Here is a 9,727-nt window from a genome sequence, read left to right as displayed (position 1 = left end):
TTATTTTCTTTCTTGTTATCTCACTTATGTACTAAAAGCTATATGATTCCTTCTGAATTGTCCTTTGGCCACATCCTACCAGTTTTAATATATAGTGTTCTTATTTATGTTCATCTCTAAATGATAGTTGCAGTTTTGATATACATCTTAGTCTGGGTTTCCTTGAAAGCAGTGCCTGAGACAAAAGCTTGGTTGTGGGTCATTTGTTTAGGAATGTGATCCCAGGCATCAGATGTGAGAGACGTCAGACTGAATAGGGAAGAAAGCAATGCCAAGACCAGGATGTGTATTATCAAGATGGGACACAAGTTCTCAGTCTCATGGGTCCTTTTGAGACCTTTTTAAAAAAATTAATGGACACATATTGATTGTACATATTTATGGGGTACAGAGTTGTATTTCAACACATATACACAATGTGTGATAATCAAATCAGGGTAATTAGCATACTTATTACAAAAATGTATCATTTCTTTGTGATGAGAGCATTTGAGCCCCTCTCTTCCAGCCATTTGAAAACATACAAGAAATTCTTGTTAATAATAGATTCCTAGCAGTACTGTAGCCCAATTGAGTTTATTTTTCCGATCTGGCTGTGATTTCATATCCATTAACCAACCTCTCCCTATCCCTCCTCTCCTTTCCCCTTCCCAGCCTGTAGTAACCACAATTTTACTCTTTGAGGAGCCTTTAGAAGTATGTTTTAGAACCTGGAGGTAAATGGGGATATACATATCAGCTCCCAATTTTCAATTGCTCAGTGGTAGTCCTAAGGGTCTTAAGTCCCTTGTACTTCAAAGTTGAATCTAGCTAAGTACAGAACAGATTCCTCTGAGGGTGCTTATGCCACAGTATCACAGAAATGGCAGGGTAGGAAGAGAGAAGAATAGGGTATGACCCAAAGTCATGGTGTTCTCAAGTGCATATGCACAAATATACTCAAAGCATGTTTGCAACTGTTTACCACAGCTGCGGCATTGTAAGAGAAAGTGCCCAGAGAATATGAGAGTGTACAAGTGTCTGATACTACTAAAAAAGCTATGTAGGTGTGTATTTTCATAAATTTATTTTATTTCTCTCTTTTGCCATTTGTTTCATATTTGCTTATCAAGTTTTTAGGGTAAATTTAATATTTTCTGTGGATTTTATCTCTTCCAAAAATCTAGACCACTCTTAACATGGAAGAGATGTCTTCATGAAAGAAAGTCCTATTTGCCAGCAGCAAATGTAGAACTAAAACTTATTTACCTAAGATCTAGTAACTGCTAATATCTAGGATACTTCTCTTTTTTTTTTTTTGTCTTTTTCGTGACCGGCACTCAGCCAGTGAGTGCACCGGCCATTCCTATATAGGATCCGAACCCGCGGGCAGCAAGTGGTGCGGCGCTCCCAGCGCCGCACTCTCCCGAGTGCGCCACGGGCTCGGCCCTAGGATACTTCTCAAATTGAATCTAATAAGCCAGTATTTACAGTGCATTGTGACCAATACTACAGACAAATGTGCAAAGGACAATGGGAGGGAAGGGAGTAAAAATATGAAAGTAGACTGGATAGTTCAGGAAGCACTGAGACAACATGAATTTTGATTGAGACCTTTATGAGAAGGTAAAATTTACCTGGCGTAAGAGGCAGTACGAGCAGAGGCACAGAGATTCAGATGAACTCAGTGTGTGCAGAGAATGGATAGTGTCTATTTCAGTGAGAGAACCAGCTTACCTAGGCTGTTAAATCTAGGCTCCAGGATTTTTCTCATAATTTCCAGGTGAGGATCTACCTAGTCTAATCATCTATCCAAAACAAAAGCTAAAATGACTTTATAATATATAATTTATAAACATAACAGAGAATTAATGAAAAGTAAATGAAGATACTGTGGAATGAGAACTATATGTAGTTTATAATATAGTCCAATGATGTATAGTACATATATGTACTATATGTACTATAGTGCATATAAAGTACATATATATGAGGGTACTTCAAAACATTTGTGGAAAATAGAATAAAAGATAATACAAATCTCTCCATGAACTTCTTGAAGTACCCTCATATGTACATGAATATACATACATATTGAATGTGTATACATATAGTATATACTTCACTTTCACACTTGAGGGAAAAAATCTTCCTCCATCATCTCAGTAATGAAGAAGTAAATTTCAGAAACATGAGTCAGCAAAGCAAAGGACTCTGTGAGCCTTACTATATTTCTTTATCTTAGTAGGAGGTTGAAGAAAGAGGCTTATGTAGTGGGGAGTAAACTCATAGTTAGCTCAAAAGTAGGAAAAGTTACTATGAGGCTGCATTACTAGCAGGGCTGTAGTATGTACTAAAACAGAATACGCAGAACAATTGACTCTGCTTAGTAAAAAAAAATTCCCTTTTATGCTCTCATTTAAATATTTAAAACTGCTGGCCATCATATCTTGGGCACAAAAGGTGACAATCAGCTTCGTACCCCATGAATATTCAAAACCAATAAAAAAAATTATCTAAAACTAATTGATGGGAACTAGATTTTCCAAAATCAGAAAAGAATTTTCTACTTGTCAAGAAAAAAAAAAAAAGAGCTGAAAAAATATCATCTATTTTTAGGATATTTTAGTAAATGACTACTGAGAAGTTATGAATTAACATATCTTTTATTATTATAATATAATTTCACATCATAGAAGACACTAAGATGCACTATTATTTGTTCTCCTATTCTTTTTACTTTCTTTCCCTGCACTGTTTTCTCTTAACAACCCGTCTGTACAGACATGATGTACTTGTACTAGGCTTAATAATAAATGCTCAATAGACAGAAAAAATTGGGGTGAATTTTCCACAAAAGATCTCATCATGATAAAGATTCTCTTAGAGTTTACGTTATCCTGATAGGGTGATGATATTCTCTTGCAAAAAACGACTTCCATAATGTGAAATGTTTGTACGTGTTGCTTTTTAAAATTGTTTTGCAGAGGATGGGGGGAAGGTATGCAGTAGTTCTGCCTGAAAACTCAGATGCTAATAGGCTGTATTACAGCTAACTGTGAGAACATCGGACATCTCTATGCAATATTTTTAGACAGCTGGCCAACAAACTTCCATAATTCTTGCACTCTTCACTCCCAGGCATAAAAAAACATCAAAATTATTTGTGTTATCTGTCCTGAAATTAAATGCATGGGCTACACTTAGAGGCAATGCATCTGCAATATTACTTTCTCTTTCTCTGATAACTGGGTTTTAGGATCCTTAAGTGCCCATAATTTTGGTAGTAGAAAATGTTTGTACTACAAATTGTCGGAGCCTGTATTAAGGGATAATTGCTTTTAATAAAGTAGAGAAGACATTCTAGTGGTAAAGAACACTTTATACCAGGAGAATTAAAGCAATTATCTGACTACTCCAGGCAAAATAATCCTTTCTTTTGTCAATATCTGGCTAATTTGAATTTTTTTGTGTGTCTTAAGGTCTGTAAAGAGTTTTTTCAGTCTTCTACTGCATTTTATGTGTATGAATATACTATCTTAATCATCCTAGTTTAAGTAGATAAGGAGTCCTCCTTGCATTATTAAATCTATCCCCTTAGGAAATATTCAACTTAACATGTGATTTGTTAAAAAATGAATTACTTCAAATAATATTGTATAATAAAATCATGGCACAATTTTATGAGTTAGGGTAAAAGAACTGTTTAGTCTATAAGTAGAATTTAGACTTTCTGTCATCAGATCTGCCACAAATAATCTCACTGCACCAGTGATCTCCATCCGAACAAGGGAAGTTGAAAAGTAATTTTTAAAAAGTAGAGTCAGGAACAGCAGGGAACCAGGAGAAACTTATGCCTACAGAGAAAAGGTAAGAGAGAGGTATGCCTTAGATGCCTGCAATCCAAGCTACAAGAGAGCTGCACTGTCCTTGCAGGCCGTGAGCCCAGTATGGGGAACTGCTGGGAGTTTATGTGACTACATTTATCCAGGGAGGGAGTTCACATTGAGCCCCACCCACACCCACTGGGTCCTGAGCTGCTGCAGCAAATTGCCATTATAAAATTGGAGTCAACATCTGAGTGTATTTTGCCTTGGGGCTCAATAGCCCCCATACCTCCACAGCCCTAAGGCCCCCTCATTCTACCAGTACTCCAAGTGGTGCCCCACACCCTGGAACAGGCAGTCCAGTCCAGTGCAGAGGCCACCCCCAGGACAGAGAGCACCACTGTGCACACTTTCCAAAGCCATAGATCCAACTGACCAGAGCTTTCTGCAACTGCTGGAGGCTCTACTCTCTTCAATGGAGGATCCGTGCACCTCTCCCAGGGGCACTGAGTTCCACCCCAGCTCCAGAAAACCTGCACTGAGCCATGTACTTCAGCTGAGAAACTGTGGAGTGCCTACACACCTCTCTTGGGGTTACAGAGCCCCATATGGAGCTATAGTGTGCCTGCCAAAAGCTACCTGCCCCAGCTGAGAATCTGCAGAGTGACACAGTGTCTCTCTTGGTGATGTGGGGACTTTTCCATGGACCCAGCAACCTCATCAAGAAAAGCCCACTTCAGCTGAGCAGCTGCAGAGAGACCCAGAATCTCTATTGGGGGCACAATGACCATAGCAACCTTACACAGAGTGACCCACTCTAGCAGGGGAGTTGCAGAATAACCCAGAATTCCTCTTATAGGCACAGGGGTCTACCCATGACTACAGCAGCCTTTCCCTCTGTTGCCTACTTCGGGTGAGGAGCTGCTGAGCACATCATTGTCTCCATCAAAGTCTAAGATTCTAACCACAACCCTGGCAATCTCACCCAGGGTTACCCATTTAAGCTGAGGATCAGCAGAGCTGTGCCTCTGTTGGGAACACCAGATCCTGACCACCTAGGACACCAGCAAGCCCTTCCTGTCATGACCTCTGTGGCTCAGCTCAATGTCATCCACTCCAGCAAGGAGCTGCTGAGTGCCCCTGTGCCTAGGCCACAGAGGCAGTCATAGACAACTCCAACATTGAATATAGTTGAGGAAGTCACATGGAGACTACACTATTGTGGTCATCCAGAACCAAACCTAAACCACTCTACCCAACTGTCACTACAGAAAACTTCTGTAGGAAAGAGTTTCTTCCTTTGAAAGCTACTCCAGAGTATTAGAAAAAATGATTGTTGCACCAGATGCCCAGACATCAATGGAGAGATATAAGAAACATGAAAAAACAAGGAAACATGACACCCCCAAAGGAATACAATAATTCTTCAGGACCTAAACTTTAAATAAAAGGAAATCTATGATATGCCACAAAAGGAATTCCAAGTGATAATCTTAAAGAAATTAAATGAGATGCAAGAAATATAGATCGACAACACAACAAAATGAGAGAAACAATTCAAGTTCTGAAGGAGAAATTCAACAAAGAGACACATATCATAAAAAATAACCAGTTAAAAATCTTGGAACCGAAGAATTCATTCAATGAAATAAAAAACACAACCAAGATCTTAAGCAATAGGCTAGATCAAACAGAAAAAAGAATTTCTGAACTTGAAGACGGGGGTTTCAAAACAACCTAGTAGGACCAAAAAAAAAAAAAAAAAAAGAAAGAAAAAAAAGGAAAAAAGAAAAAAGAATTAAAAAAACATGAAGAAAGCCTAAAGATCTATATGACAACTTTAAGCATATACATCCTTATTATCCATGTTCTAGAAGTATAAGAGAAAGAAAAATACATCAAAACCTTTTTAACAAAATAATAGCTGAAATCTTCCCAAGTATTGGGAGACATATGGACTTCCAGATCCAAGAGGCTCAAAGATCTCCAGAAAGATTAACTTGAAAGGTCTTCTCTGAGAAAAATTGTGGTGAAATTTTCAAAAGTCAAAGACAAAGAGAAAATTCTAAAAACAGCAGGGGAAAAGCATCAAGTCACATACAAGGGAATGCCTATCAGACTAATAACAGATTTTTTCAGCAGAAACCTTAGAGGTTAGTAGAGAGTGGGATGATATACTTAAAGTGCTGAAAAAAAAAAAAAGAACTGCCAGTCAAGAACACTATAATCAGCAAAGCGATCCTTCTGAAATGAAGGAGAAATAGTATCTTTCCAAAACAAACAAACACTGTGGGAAATCACTACCACAAGATCAGCCAAATAGGAAATCCTTAAGAGAAGGAAGCAAAAGAACAATAAATACCATCATAATAACACATAAAACTCACTGGTAGAGCAGATACACAAGTGAGAAAGAGAATGAAATTATATCTTATCAATACAAAAAATGGCCAAGCAGCAAAGGCAAACAATAAAAGAGAAAAAAAGGAAAAAAGAAAAAGATATATAAAACAGGCATAAAAAAATAATAAAATGTCAAGAGTTAGGCAATACCTTTCAATAACAACCTTAAGGTAAATGGATTAAATTCCCCATTTAAAAGATACAGACTGGCATAGAATGGATAATGAAATAAGACCCAGCTATATGCTGCCTATAATAAACTCACATCACCTGTGAAGACACACATAGACTATTAATGAAAAGATGGAAAAAAATATTCCACACAAATGGAAACTGAAAGTTAGCAGGAGTAGCTATATTTATATCAGAGTAAAGAGACTTTAAAACAAAAACTATTAAAGAGACAAAGAAGAAAATTACATAACAATAAAGGGATCAATTCAACAAATGGATATAACAATTGTAAATATATATACACCCACCATCAGAGCAGCCACATACATAAAGCAAGTATTATCAGATCTAAAGGGAGAGAGAGGCACAATACAGTAATAGTCGGGGAATTTGGCACCCATTTTGCAACATTGGACAGGCCACCTAGACAAAAAAATCAGAAAGTAACATTGCATTTAAACTGCACTGTAGATGAAATTGACTTGACAGACATTTACAGAACATTTCATCCCACAATTGCAGCATATACATTCTTCTCATCAGCACATAAATCATTCTCCATGATAGAACACATTAGGCCGCAAATCAAGTCTCAAGAAATAAAAAAAAATTTAAATCATATTGAATATCTTTTCATACCACAGCAGAATAAAGCTAGAAATCAATAACAAGAAAATCTTTGGAAATTGTACAAATACAAGGGAATTAAACAACATGCTCCCGAATGACCAGTGGGTCAAAGAAAAAAATAAAGCAGGAAATCAAAAAAATTCTTGAAACAAATGAAAACCCAAGCACATCATACCAAAACCTGTGGGATATTGTAATGACAGCACTAAGAGGCAAGTTTATTGCAATAAGTGCTTACATCAAAAAAGTAAAAATATTCTAAATAAACGACCTCACATTATACCTCAGAAAGCAGAAAAGCAAGAACAATCCAACCCCAATATTAGTAGAAGAAAGAAAAAAATAAAGATCAGAGCAGAACTAAATGAATAGAAACCTAAAAAATGATACAAAAGATTGAAGAAACAAAATGTTGGTGAGACAATAAACTAAATTGACAAACCATTACCTAGACTAAGAAAAAAAAAAGACAGAAGCCATGAATAACAAAAATTACAACTGAAATACAAGACATTGCAACTGATAGCACAGAAATACAAAGAATCATTAGAGAGCACTATAAACTACCATACACTAACAAATGGAAAAATATAGGAGAAATGGATAAATTTCTGGACACATACAACCTACCAACACTAAACCAAGAAGAAATAGAGAAAATATTAGAGACCAATAGCAAGCAATGTGATTGAATCTGTAACCAGCAGTCTACCAACAATGAAGACCTGAGGAGTGGATGGCTTCCCTTCTGAATTCTACTAAATTTTTAAGAAGAATTAATAACAATTCTTCTCAAATTTCTTCCAAAAAATTGAACCAGAGCATTTTTCTTCCAAACTCATTCTGTGAGGCCAGCATCACACTGATACTAAAATGTGACAAAGAAACAAGAAAAGAAAGCTACAGACCAATATCTTCAATGAACATAGATGCAAAAATTCTCAACAAAAAGCTAGCAAACCGAATTCAACAACACCTCAAAGATTATACACCATGATCAAATGGCATTTATCCCAAGGATGGTAGGATTACTGTTTTATCCCAAATTAGTAAATCTGATATACCACTTCAACAAAATCAAGGACAAAAATCTTATGATTCTCTTGATAGGTGCAGAAAGATCATTTGATAAAATTCAACATCGTTTTATGATAAAAATTCTCCACAAATTAGATTAGGAAGGAAAGTATCACAACACAATAAAGGCCACATATGACAAAAACATAGGTAACATCTTCACGAATGGGAAAAAGTTGAATGCTTTTCTTGTAAGAATACAAACAAAACAAGGATGCCCACTCTCATCACTCCTACTTAACATAGTACAGGAAGTTCTAGTCAGAGCTCTTAGGCAAGAGAAAGAAATAAAGAATATCTAAATTGGAAAAGAGAAAGTCAAATCATCCCTGTTTGCAGATGACATGATCTTATATATAGAAAAACCTAAAAGCTCCAGCAAAGAACTCTTAGAACTAATAAACAAATTCAGTAAAAAGTTGCAGGATACAAAATCAGTATACAGAAATCAGTAGTGTTTCTATACACCAATAACAAACAAGCAGAAAAAGAAATCAAGAAAGCAAGCTCTTTTACAATAGCTACACTGAAATAAAATTCCTAGGAATTAATTTAACCAAGAAGATGAAAGATCTCTACAATGAAAACTATAAAACATTGATCAAAGAAATGAAAAAAGACACAAAAAACTGGACATTCCTTGTTCGAGAACGGGAAGACTTAATAGCAAAATGACCACACTAACCAAAGCGATGTACAGATTCAATGCATTGCCTATCAAAATATAAATGACATTCTTCACAGAAATAGAAAAAACAATCTTAAAATTCGTATGGAACTACAAAAGACCCTGAATAGACAAAGCAATCCTGAGCAAAAAGAATAAAGCTGGACATATTACACTATGTGATTTCAAATTATATTACAAAGCTATAGTAACAAAAACATTATGGTGCTGGCATAAACAGACAAATAGACCAATGGGACAAAATAGGGAACCTAGAAATAAATCCACATATTTACTGCCAACGGGTCTTTGATAGGTGCCGAGAACATGCATTGGGGAAAGGACAGGCTCTTAAACAAATGGTGCTGGGAAAACTGGATATGTGCAGAAGAATGAAACTAGACCTGCACCTCTCACCATTTACCAAAATCAGCTCAAAATGAATTAAAGATTTAAATATAAGACCCAAAACTATAAAACTTCTTGAATAAAACACAGTGGAAATGATTCAGGACATAGGACTAGGCACAGACTTTATGAATAAGACCTTAAAAGCAGAGGCAACAAAAGCAAAAATAAACAAATGGGATTATATCAAACTAAAAAGCTTCTGCACAGTATAAGAAACAATCAGCAGAGTGAAGAGATAATCTGAAGACTGGGAAAAAATATTTGCAAACTATGCACCCAACAAGGCATTACTATCCAGAGTATACAAAGAACTCAAACAACTTAATAATAAAAAAATCCAAATAATTGGATTAAAAAATGGGCAAAGGACTTCAACAGACATTTCTCAGAAGAGGATACAGAAATGGCCAACAGGTATATGAAAAAATTCTGAACATCACTAATCATCAGAGAAATGCAAATCAAATCAACTCAAAATGGATTAAGGATTTAAATATTCACCCTGAAACAATAAAACTTCTTAAAGAAAACAGGAGAAACACTTCAGGAAATAGGACTG

Source organism: Cynocephalus volans, chromosome 2 (assembly GCF_027409185.1).
Source record: "Cynocephalus volans isolate mCynVol1 chromosome 2, mCynVol1.pri, whole genome shotgun sequence".
NCBI classification, from domain to species: domain Eukaryota; kingdom Metazoa; phylum Chordata; class Mammalia; order Dermoptera; family Cynocephalidae; genus Cynocephalus; species Cynocephalus volans.
This window is presented reverse-complemented; position numbering follows the sequence as displayed.